Genomic DNA, 13,354 nt, shown 5'->3' on the forward strand with positions numbered 1-13,354 from the left:
AGACTATAAAAACAAAGATTGGACAAGCAATTTGGTAAGCTCATGGTGTTAGAGTAGATGCCCTAGAGCCAATCCATTATTGTAGAATTGACTCCTTGTAATAATGTTCATTGATCAATAAAAGGCATTTTATACTATATCACGTAAATCATCATTGTATGTATTGATATATGTCCTTAGAATGGTAGAACCGTGATAAAGGTATCAAGTGTTTCAAATCTTGATGGTGAGAACCCTATGAGCACATATGGTGGTCATTCTAGAAACGTCCGTAGCCCTAGTATTATTCTGAAGTAAGGGCACAGATAATACGGTAAGGCTATCATAGTGTTGAATGACCCTGTCGAAAGGTAGTGACTAATCTCACTTGTCAAGGTTGTTTGGTGACAACCTGGTGTAACACATGGATGCTTATTGTAGGCAAGTTCACTGGACTGACCCATCAGAGAATTCCATATGGATGGTAACCCTAGTGTCTATAGAACAAATCCTCTAACGAATGGTGGTGCATGTGATCCTTAGACTTGAGATCACCGGAGCACCTTGTGCACTGATTGGTGTAGTTTCACACTAGCCTAACGTAGTTCTATTCAGAGTTGTCAATATGGTGGTGATTAGCTGCATCAAGGAGTGTATCAAGACTATGGTGGATAGACAGAGGATTCATCACTCCTGGGTACGGGAGAAGTTATCTCATGATGCAATTCAGTAAATGGCAATGACACTAAAACTATGGCCACAGTGGGATTGAGTTGTTTCTTTATCCGGTTTATATTATAGGTCATTGGTCTAGTAACTAAATACATAATATAGAGAGTAACCGAGGTTGACACTATTTCTATGCCATGGTCTCGTCGAGATAACGGTTGATGAAAGGATCGAATTATACGGTAACCATATCGTTGACAGGTAACTGTTTCATTGAATCCGAATCTATCGGGTGGCCATGATGCCTTGCTAGGGGCCAATCTTGGTCTGTGTGTAATGAGACGATTAATTGGTGTTAATCGCGATACTACACACTACCAGTATGATAAGGAGCCTACGAGTCACACACATAGAAGATAATTTAAGAACCAGTTTAGAAGAAGGGCGTTTTCGTCTTTTTAGGTGAAAGGGTATTTTGGTAATTTCACAGTGCAATTAAATTTGCTAAGATCGTAGCCTTTATTTAATTTGATATTAAAATTAAATAAGTGAGATTACGTTTAAATATGTGTTCACATATATTTAAATAAATTATCATTATTGTTAAATGTTAATATATATTATAAATATATATTAATTGAATTGAATTGAATTGAGATAATGATAAATTAAAATTAAAAAATATCTTAAAGGGGATGTTTGGATACTAGGGGTGTTTGGGTTGGAGCCCAAGCCCATTCCATGATGGAATAGGGTATAGTGTGCACTATATAAGTGCACACTTTGTGAAATAAATAAATTTCACTCATTCAGTCAATGAAAGAAAAATTCCAGCCCCTTTAAACACTCTCGCATGCCAGTTTTGCTTTTGCGAAACATCAAATACACTTTGATTTCTTTTTGGTTCTTAAAGACTAAAGAGGATCTAGTAAATCCCTCTTTAGTTCGTTAGAGTTATCTTCATGTGGACTACATTGGTTCGATTCTACACTTGGTTTGGTAGCAAAATCTGTTCAGAGACAAACTTGGAGGAGCCTCCAAACGTGTGTATGATTTCTTAAACTCTAAACTGAAAATCTGCAGATTCTTATTTCTAAATAAACTGTAAATTTGTACCCTGATATTGGTTCTATAGAACGATCCATGTCGTAAATATTTTTGTTTTCCGCTGCGTAACTGGATCATTTACTAACATATGGATATGTTTAGAAGCTTAAACATAAATATTCCTTTTGTAGATATATTGGAGCAAATGCCAAAGTATGCCAAGTTCGTAAAGGAGATCCTTACACACAAAATGAGGTTTGAAGAACATGAGATGGTCATGCTCATCAAGGAATGTAGCACGTTGCTTCAAAAGAAACTACCATTGAAATTAATAGATCTAGGGAGTTTTAATATTCCTTGCACAATTGGTAGATTTTATTTTGATAAAGCTTTATGTGATTTAAAAGCTAGCATTAACTTGATGCCATTTTCTATTTTCAGGAAACTGGGTTTAGGAGAGGTGAAGCCAACCATGATTCATCTTCAATTGGCGGATAGATCCATAACATATCCTAGGGGAGTGGTGGAGGATGTCCTAATAAAGGTAGACAAATTTATCTTTCCAGTAGATTTTGTAGTTCTTGATATGGAAGAAGACCGGAACATACTTTTAATTTTAGGAAGGCCTTTTCAAGCTGCAAGTAGTACTTTAATAGATGTACACCAAGGTAAAATAATCTTAAGGGTGGAAGACGAACAAGTGGAGTTCAATGTTTTTAACACGATGGAATGTCCATCCGAGTTAGATACTTGCTTTGAGATTAGCATCCTTGATGACAAAGTAGCGGAAACCTTAGAAGAAAACTACCATAGCTTACCCCTAGAAAATTGTTTAGTCAACACTAGGATTATGGAGGCTGAATTTGATAGGGTAGATGAACAACAACTGAAGCCTTATGTGTATGGTAGATTGAAGGATAAAAGGGTTTGGATTTTCCTAGATGATCCAGATTGAAGGATTTGAAAAGTCGAGCTTACAACTCTAATAAAGTGCTTCTTAGGAGGCAACCCAAGCTCTTTACTTTAATTTTGGTTTTTGTTTTGAATTTATTTTAGATTTTTGTTTAATGTGTTAAGTTGTGATAACTTTGGTTTGGTTTGATGTGTTAGTTGTTTATGTTTCACCCATAATTTCTTTTATGCACACTAAATTGGCCAAGAAAAGCGTAATTTTTTTTTCTTTTGACTAGATTCCCAATGACTATTGGATACAACAAACAATATGCAAGGCTTCACAAGACTACCTCCACATAAATGTTATGCACGAAGAGTATTGTAGTTGTTCTCTTTGCACATTGAGGACAATGTTCATCTCTAACGTTGGGGGTAAGGAATATATTTTTTTTATGGCCAAATTTAGTTTCATTCGGTGGACATCTTTGAATATCTTTTGCTTTGAATTATCTCTTTAAAAGCTTTTGGGTGGAATTGTTTTAGGTGTGTTGTAAGGTCAAAGAGTCAATGTATTTTGTTTTGTTTTGGAACTCATACATAAGTCAATGATAAGACCATCATTGTGAATTTGTGACATTGAGATTTTATTAACTTTCGCATAGTGTAAAGATTATAGTAGATGGCTATTGCATTTAGTTATGACTCTCTTGGGAATAGATTTGATTGGTTGAGTAATTCGGAAACTTAGAGACGTTTTGTGTGTGTTTTTATGGGCAATAAATTTTTTTTATTTTTTTTATTTTTTTGTGAAAATTGTGCATAAAATCTAGAACTCATTTGATAATCACTTGAGGCGAAATCCTAGAATCTACATTGCTTAGGATATGATTAAGGCAATTTTCTTTGAAACGATTGAGCCTTTCAAGCCAACCTATATTATTTTATCCCTAGTTAACCCTTTGAGCCTATATATACACTTGGTAAGCCTTATTTTTTTTTTTATATTTTAAAATCACTATATTTCACCTTGATGATAAAGCCTAAAACACTTTCCGACCCATCTTATTGTGAGAGACTTAATTTGAGATGACCTTAGAAGAAAAAATCATGAAAAGAAGTGTGGTAGAAGAAAATAAATATATCTTTTGGACCACAATCTGAGTATGTGTAATGAGATAGCTTGGGGGTTGTGAAAAGAAAAAAAAATTGATAGTAGAAGCAAGGTGGGGTAGACAATTTTTTTATGAGTTACTATCTTCCTCAAAAAAAATGAATGAACAAAAAAAAAAAAAAAAAAAAATTGCAGAAAAATAGGAAGAAGTAGCTGGTGAGAAGAACTTGAAACGAGGTACATTACATGAGGGCTTGTGCTAATGTTGGAAGGAAGAGTTCAATCAATGTGAAAGGGTTGAGGGTGAATGAGAAGGGAAGCAAGAAAGAGATTTTCATGGTCATTTACTGTAAAATATTAAGTCTCTTACATTTTGTTAAAATTCCGTTCTATTCTTTCATAAACCATTACCCTAGCCTAACGTTACGACCATGAAAAAGACCTAATTATCTGAGGTAGTGATTGGATTCTACATTAGTAGAGAGTGGTTTGAAATTTGAGCCTACGAAGTTTGATTGTACATTTGTTTTATTTTCTTACTTTGCCTATGAAAGCTATGCATAAATTCATCTGGGTTTTTGGATGAATGGTTTGTGAATGATTATGAGAGAGTAAAAAACAAGAGTGTAGTTGAAATCTGCGTATTCTTTATATTTGCATGTTTTTAATTATTTGATTTGTTCACACTGAGACAATTTTTGAGATGATTATATGTATGGTTCCTAAAATGTTTGTTTGAGTCTTTGGTTTTGAGTCTAGGTGAGGTTAGGTTTGGATGTTTGTGGGTATCATCACTGGAAACCCTCATAAGACTACAACTCGTCCAACTAGGGTTGCCTAGGGGTTTAAAGGCTTGTTGCATATGCTAAATGCAACCATGACAATCTACGGAAGTGATTTAGGATAGTTTACACATAGATTTTATTTTGTTTGTGTTTTCGAGCTAAAAGACTTGTTTTATCACTTAGCTTGCTAGGGACTAGTAAGAAGCTAGTTGGGGGTTGTGATAAGAGCTTGAAAATACACATTTAGTTAGTGGTTTATGGGGATTATTTGTGGGAAATTAGGCTTAATTTGGTAAAGTTGCTTAATATTTTCATAATTGTCTTTTACGGGATCACAGGTGTGTTTGAGTGTTTTTTAGGCTACTAGTGCTTAAATGTTATGCTCAGATGAAGAATAATGTTGGCAACGAAATTAGTGACTAGTAGAAACAAACGGATCAAGAATCGAAGTTGAATTGAAGAAGTTATGGAGGTTTGAAGTAAAGAGAAGATTCTAGATTAGCTCTAGCTTGAGCATACCTTGGTCTTTTGAAAATATCTCGAGTTGTAGAACTCGGATTAAAGATTGCAAGCTGATTCAAAGGGCTACAATTCATATCTTTACCACTTTTCCAGATTTGAACATTATCATGCTCAAACATCACCATCTTTTAAAGATTGCAAGTTCTAAGGCAAAATCAACTATGCCTAGGCACAGCACTGCGGCATTGTGATTCTGGAATTTTCTACATTAAATTTAAGACGTGTATTTCCTATTTTAAGACTTCTAAAGTGATTAGGATAGTGGGAATCATAACCCTAAAACCCTAAGAGTATAAATATATGTCTTTAGCTGATTTTGGGGGGAGAATAAGAGAAGAAAAACCTGTAGAGAAGAAAAGTGTTAGAATTTCTAGAGCTTTGATTCACAATATAGAGAAGTTCTTCTTGTTTCTTTCTTATAAACTCGTGTTGATTGTTTTAATAAAGATAATTGTTTCTTTCATGTTTTTTATGAACTAACTTTATTTTTCTAGAGCTAAGATGTAGCCCAATCTCTTGATTATTTGTTGATTTATTTATGTTGATTTTTATTAAGATTTCTTCATAAGTTTTATTATTATGCTTAGTGCTTTTGATTCTTAAGGGCCCAAGAATTGAATGAACTAATGGACTAGGTTGAGTGTAACGCCCCACTTGAGGTATGTAATAACTGTTTGATACTACGATACTCATAAAACTACATATAATAAAATACTAGGACATTAATGAAAATAGTTGGGCCCAAAAATTTTCTTTCATTTACTATACATATTCTTTACACAAAGTCAGCATTATTTACAAAAGTTCTCAAAAGTGTGGTGGACAGTGTAACTACTCCTCCTCGCCCGTCGACATCCATCCGATTGCGTCCTCATCTAGAACCTGCAAAAACATAGAAAAACAACGGGGTGAGCAAAATAATGTTCAGTAAGTAAATCCTCTACTCGTCTATCCCCGTAACTCTTTCTCTTAATTCTTTCCTTACACTCTTCTCTTCTCATTTCTGCTCTCTTTCTGTTTCTATTTCTCATACTCTTTTCTACCTATTCTCTAGTGTACATCATTGCCTCATCTTACCGGAGGCACGGCTGGGGACTCAACCCACTCTTTGTGACTCTACTCATTTTCTCTTTTTGTTCTTTCTATTTCTCTGTTTTCTCATTCTACTCATGGGAATGTCACGGCCTCATCTTACCATAGGCACGGCCAGGAACTCTCCCGCTCTACGTGACTTCTACTCATTTCTGTACCGATCGGATTCTGTTATGCATGTATTCGTAACCCTTGGCCATGTGAGTGTACATTCTTTCTCTCTATCTCTCGAATATCACAACCCCTTCTTACCAGAGGCACGGTTGGGGATCACAAAGCACCCACTCTCGTGACTTTACTCACCACTCATGGGTTCCCCATCGCATAACCTACTCTATTCTCTTCTTTAGCTCTTAGAGTAGTTTAAGCACAAAGTCTATTCCCAAAATTCTCTACTCTTTCTCAATCTATTTTTCAATGCACAATTAATGCATATGGATGGTTCATGCTCAATAATGCACTTAGGAAATGCCAATATGCAATGTTGCAAGAATTAAGGTTCATAACTCGTTCTCAAACTTCTCTTAGGCATTTCATCAAACAACTCATGTGCATACAAAAACTCTTCTCTAACTACAATTCTATTTCTCTTTGTAACCATCCAAAAATGGGAAGAAATTCCCTTCTATGGACATAACTCCTATCATAGAAGAACACTCCCAAATATTTACTCAATCTCCTCTAAATTCATCTCAACTCATCACACATTAACACTTCCTATAAAGAGAGCATATCCAACACCATAACATAAATACTCATCTCAACTCAATTTCTCAACAAACAAACATATATCTCTACTCAAGTTCTCAACAAGCATCATTTATACATGCAATAAGAAATCTCTACTCAAAGATTTATGAACTTTAGCTTGAGTTGGATTTACTTACCTTGTGATGGTGTGATTCCACTAGCACTTCTCTTTTCCTTTGGTAGATGTCTTTTCTCTACACTTTTAAACAATAACACAATAAGACCTTAACACCTTTATAGCAAAATTTCACATCTAGAATAAAGGTCCTTACCTTAGGATGCTTTAGATCACCTCTCTACCCAAAAACTACTCAAAAGCCCTTTCAAATCCTTGAAGGATTGGATGGAAAGTAAAGAGAAAAGGATGAATGAATATGGTGGTGGAAGAAGAAGAATGAAAGGGTTTCTAAGACTTAACCCTTATTTACTCATATTTTACACCTTCTTTCCCATTTTACCCTTACTCTTTCTTAGGAATTCCACCTTTTCCCTTTTAATTCTTTGCAAATGCACCCCCATTTAAACTATTCTCCATGCAATTTCCTTACATTTCACTCCCTACTTTTCCTGCTAATTAGGGGTAGAATGGTCATTATGCCCCAAAGGAAGAATTCTCTAGAAATTCAATACACATTTTGTCAGGCCCTTCGCCGCGGCAAAGAATCTTTCTTCGCCCCGACGAAAAATTAAAGAACCTACATCATAGGTTGCAGAACTTCATCGTCGTGGCAAAGCTTCTTCTTTGCCCCGGTAAAGTCTGTAACACAAAAATTCGCCAAGTCTTTACAAATTTCAGGAAACCACTCAACCAAACTATAACAACAACAAACCAACTCAAATGAGGACAAAACAATAATCATTCAAGTAATACAACACAATTAAACTACGTACCTCAAGTGGGGCATTACAAGGTACGTAGCTAATTTGTGGTGTATTGCCTAAATGTTTATTGTTTTGCTTTTACTTGAGTCAGTAAGTTAGTATATTGTTAATATTGGCTGGTTGGCCCTTGGTTGAACTTATGTTTTGCATTGGTTGAGTGTTTGCCATGAAATTGATTAAGACTTGGTGAATTTTGAGATTTCAGTCTTCACTGGGGTGAGGAAGAATCTTCGCCACAGAGACGTAGGCTCTAGATTTCTTTGCCGGGGCGAAGGAAAAGTCTTCACCATGGCGAAGGGCCAATTGAAATGTGTAGTGAAGTTTCTAGAGAATTTTCCATAGGGGCAAAATGACCATTCCACCCCTAAGTAGCAGGAAAAGTGGAGAGTGAAATGTAAGAAAATTTCATGGAGAATGTGTTGGAATTGGGGATGTGAGTGCGATGAATTAAAGGACAAGGATGGAATTTCTAAGAAAGAGCAAGGGAAAATGGGAAAGAATGGTTATAATATGAGCTAAAAAGGGATTAAGTTTAGAAAACCCTTCATTCTTCTTCTTCCACCGCCATTCCCATTCAACATTTTCTCTCAACTTTCCACTCAATCATCTAAGGATTTTAGAGGGCTTTTTGAGTAGTTTTGGTATAAAGTTAATCTAAAGCATCCTAAGGTAAGGATTTTTGCTTTAAATGTGAAATTTCCTTTATAGATATGTTAAAGTCTTTATAGTATTGTTGTTTAAGTTGTAGAGAAAAGACAAGCTACCAAAGGAAAAGAGAAGTGCTAGTGGAGTCACTCCATCATAAGGTAAGTAAATCCAACCCAAGTTGGGATTTGAGAAATCTTTTGAGTAGTGCTTTATGTATGCATGTGTATGTTATGTTATTGAGAAATTGAGAAATTGAGAAATTGAGAAATTGAGAAATTGAGATGAGACGAGTATTGAGTTTATGGTCATTGGATATGTTTACATTATGAGAAGTGTTCATTTGTATTGAGAGATTGAAGTTGAGTTGAAGTTGGAGGAGTTTGCATGAGTCTTTTTGGGAGCGTTTTCCTTAACAGGAACCTAGATTATATGAGGGAGTTTTCTCCCATTTTGGATGCTTAAAGAGAGGAGAAGAGTTATAGTTAAAGTAGAGTTTTTGTATGCACATGAGTTGTTTGATGAAATGCCTAAGAGAGACATGAGGAAGAATAGAGAACCTTAATTATTGCTACATGGCATAATTGTATTTCATGAGTGCATTAATAAGCATGAGTCATCCATATGCATTGCTTGTGCATTGGAGAAGTAGCTTGAGAAAGAGTAGAGAATTTTTTAGTATAAGCTACTCTAAGAGTAAAGAGAAAGAGAGATTAAGCACTAGAGAATAAAAAAAAAAGCGAAACGAATAGGTTGTGCGATGGGGAACCTATGAGTAATGGGTAGAGTATTCCCGCATGTACGCCACAAAGAGAGAGCGGCATGAGTATGAGAGAGAAAAGTGGTGTGGCCCGTGAGAGTGCATGCGGATAAGGGCTATACCCGAGAGAGAGAGAGAGAGAATATACACTCACATAGCCAAGGGTTCCGAATGCATGCATAACCGAGTCCGATCGGCTGAGAATGAGTAGAAGTCATGGAGAACGGGAGCGAGTCCCGGCCATGCCTCCGGTAAGATGGGGCATGTGACTTACAGAAGAGAGTTAGTAGAAAAGAGTTATAAGAAAGAGAAACAGAAAGAGAAAATAGAAAGAATTGTGAGAGAGAGAGAGAGTAAATGAGAAGAGAGCAATTGTAATACCCAGGATATCAAAGGTATGTTCCTAACTCAAAATAGTCCTTTAGATGTTAATTTTATGTTAAAAAGCATAAAATCTAACTAAGGGCAAAATAGTCAATTCATTTGGAACGGTATGAATCAATTATCCATAGAGAGGCTTAGGGGCAAAATGGTTATTTTGCTTATGGATAAGCATTGAAAAAGTCAAGGATGAGTAGGCTTCATTGCATTTAATGGCATTAATTAAGTAATAATTATGTCTAGTGTGAAATGACCAAAATGCCCTTATATGAAGAATTAAGGACTTATGAGTTATACAATTAAAATAATTGGGCCAATTGCATAATTTTGGAAAATAAATGAAATATTTTCCTATAAATGAGATGAAATTCGTTCAAGCCAAAGGAGAGAGCCTTTCTTCAACATTTCTTCCATTTTCTCTCAAATCTTCCATGAAACAAGCTTTCTTTCTCTAGGTTTTCAAGGAGTTTTGCATAATTTTTCAAGGAGAACAAGATAGGAGCCTTGGATCTTCAATTTGAAGGGTTTAAGGTAAGGATTAAAAACTTTAGTTTTGATGTGATTTGAAGATTTGAAGTAGATGTTGAGGTATAATGTTATATATGTAGGATTAAGGTGTAAAAGAAGTCAAAGGCAAAGGATTTGTTGGAGGAAGTCTTTAAAAAGGTAAGGAAGAACCTCCCATGACTTTAGGGTTTATGCTAGGGTTTGTAGATTTTTATGAAACCTTAAATTAAAGCTTTAAGGCATAGAATTAGTTGATGGCAAGTGTAGTTGAACTCATTTATTCTACTTATTGCCTTGAATTCATTATACATGAAGTTATNCAAAGCTTGGATATGAGATTATACCTACTCCTTTGCTTTGGATTGATGAAGATTAGCTTCAAAAGGATGAAACCTCCACACTTTAACACCACCTTGAGAGGATTAGAGAGTGGCCTTGGCTAGGGAGAGAGAGCTTTTAGTTTGTGTTTGAGTGAACAAGTGAATAATGAACAAAAATGCAACCTTTTGCACTTATATATACTTGGGCTATTTTGCAATTATTTATTTTTCACTTCCAAGCCCAATAAAATCTTATTTTATAAAGGGACCCCACGAATTTATTATGCTACCCTTTGAATAATCAATATTATTTAAGGGCCCATGTAAACTAAACTAGTTTACATTAACAACCCATAAATTTATCCTTTTACCCTTTAACTATTAAAAGGTTATTTTCGTTCATCTCATTAATCTTAACGCTTTAAGATATAACAATTAATTATAATTAATTACTGCTTGACCATTTTAACCCTTAAAATGTCACAAACAATTTTCTATGTAACTATTACCATAGAAATCCTGTCATTACCCTCGGAAGGTGCTAGCCCTCTTCGGATAATCATTTCTCTCTCTCGTCATTCTCTAACTTCTCAAGGCTATTGTTGTGATCATGTAGGTCCACCGTGGATTAGCTGTGAGCTAGTTCTGGACGAATGCGAAAACTTGTCTGGTGGCCCAACGACTATGGTAAACATCTAGCAATGTGCCATAGTCCCTAAACCACGATCAAAATTCTAAACTCGATCTTCTTCTGAATCATCAATCAATATGTCCGGAACTCATCAATACAGACTTACTTTTGTATGACTAATAATAGACTCTAGCCAGAGATTCTGATTTCTGACATTTATCGACATTCGTTTAGGAACTCGAATCCGAATGGAGTCAGCGGTACTCCTGATCCTATATTTTCGAGTCAATGGATCCCCTCTTGACCATCGTTCTTTTCTGCATATGAACAACATATGACCAAATAGGCTTTATTATACGAAACATGATTAGTCTCATACTTATACACCGTATGAACCATATGCATCCATATCAGATCCGACTACAATGTCTCAGGTCAAAGGACTACATCGTGTACTGATATAACCAAACGATAAATCATTGACTACATACTTTTCCAAGTGATTTGTCGTTATTCGGTCACGTTTGAAAAACATTTCACTAACCGCTAATCCATACCAATGCCCTAGTGACATGACTATCATCGTCATCCGTACTTATATCAACTCATGATATCTTTCGGAAGCATCCGATATGTCTACTATGCAATATAGTTACCCAAATTATATTGCATCCTATTAAATGAATTATCTGGATAATTCATATACATACTTTATTTTAAATGCATGACTGAATAAAGGAAGCAATTTATATACATGAATTGAAGAACTCTTTCTTCTATTATTTATGATATATAAATACAAGACAAAATGCTCTGAAACCGACAACACGAATGGTTTCTAGGGCATACACTAGTATACACTAACAAACGCAAAAGATATTCAATGATGTCCATCGAATGAAACTAAATTTGACCATAAGAAAATATTCCTTACCCCCAACGTTAGAGATGATAATTGTCCTCAATGTGCAGAGAGAACAACTACACTACCTTTCGTGCCCAACATATATGTGGAGATAATCTTGTGAAGGCATGCATATTGTTTGTCGTATCCAATAGTCATCGGGAATCTAATCCAAAAGAAAACAAACTATGTGCCATGCTTGGCCAATTTAGTGTGCATAATGAAACTTATGGGTGAACACAAATGATTAACATGTCAAACCACACTAAATTTGTCACAACTTAAAACCTTAAACGACAATCCACCTAAAACCTACATCAAACAAACATCCCATATGAGTATCTAAACAACACAAAAATAAAAGTACATAAAGCGAAGGAAATAACATGGAAGGCAACACATCAATTCTCCTTTTCTAACTAGAGCTCCTCCCATTGTTTATTCCTCCATACTTTCATCGGACGCCTCCTCATCGTCTTCTTCATCAGCCTCACTTGGGTAATAAATCATCTTGCTCAATTTGTACCTTGAAGTGTCACACCTTGCTTTCTCCATTTGATCTCGTTGCACGTTGAAGAGGACTTGAAATTGAGCATTCATCCATTCGGTTTGTTAACGTTGATAATCGTGTATGGCTTCCACCTTATCATGCAAACTCTCGTCTCTTTCCTCTTGTGGAGCTTTTGAAGATGAAGCACCCGCTGATCTGGTTAGCTTTTTCTGTCTTATTGATAGTTTGTTCATGTACTTATAAGTCAAACAAATGCCAGGGTGAATCACCTTTTCTCTCGAAGTATGAGGAACTCCCGCTTGACTACATAATGTCGTGACGAGTTGCGAGAAGGAGTAGCTCATGTTAAGATTGTTGGCACAGGATATCATTTGAGACACAATTATGTTACCCACATTCATCTGCTTCTTTGTCATGATACAGTAAAACAAGATTGCTCTCACTCGATCCACGGTACTATTGTGGGTTGTTGGCATCAATCTTGTGTTCATGAAATATTGCCACACACGAGTGGCCATGCGAAGATTTCCTATACAAAATTTCTCATATCGATCACCCACCATGACCCACTCTACTTGTCCCTTTGTCAATCTCCTAATTACCCTGTCATAATTGACATTTTTCAAGTACTCCTCGTATTCGTCCTCTTCGACTGGTGGCAATCCATAATATTGGTTAATTGTCTCAACATCAAATTTTACCTCCTTTCCTCAAACTCTCATTTGCCCATTGGTACTTTCGGGTAAGTTGGCATAGAATTCTTCAACAATTGGAGCAACGGCTGATGGGGGAGTTTGAGTGAATTTATGCCAACCTAATTTCCTGATTATGTCAGTTATTTCTTCTACATCATCATAAAAATTCATGCCCCTTTCTTGTATGAAACCCCCCTTTTTTTTCTGAGCATCTTCAAACCTTTCCTTAGCTTTTCTACTCACAAACTTAGGATCATTCACTTGATTAC

This window comes from Pistacia vera, unplaced genomic scaffold, assembly GCF_008641045.1.
Source record: "Pistacia vera cultivar Batoury unplaced genomic scaffold, PisVer_v2 Contig628, whole genome shotgun sequence".
Classification (NCBI taxonomy): Eukaryota; Viridiplantae; Streptophyta; class Magnoliopsida; order Sapindales; family Anacardiaceae; genus Pistacia; species Pistacia vera.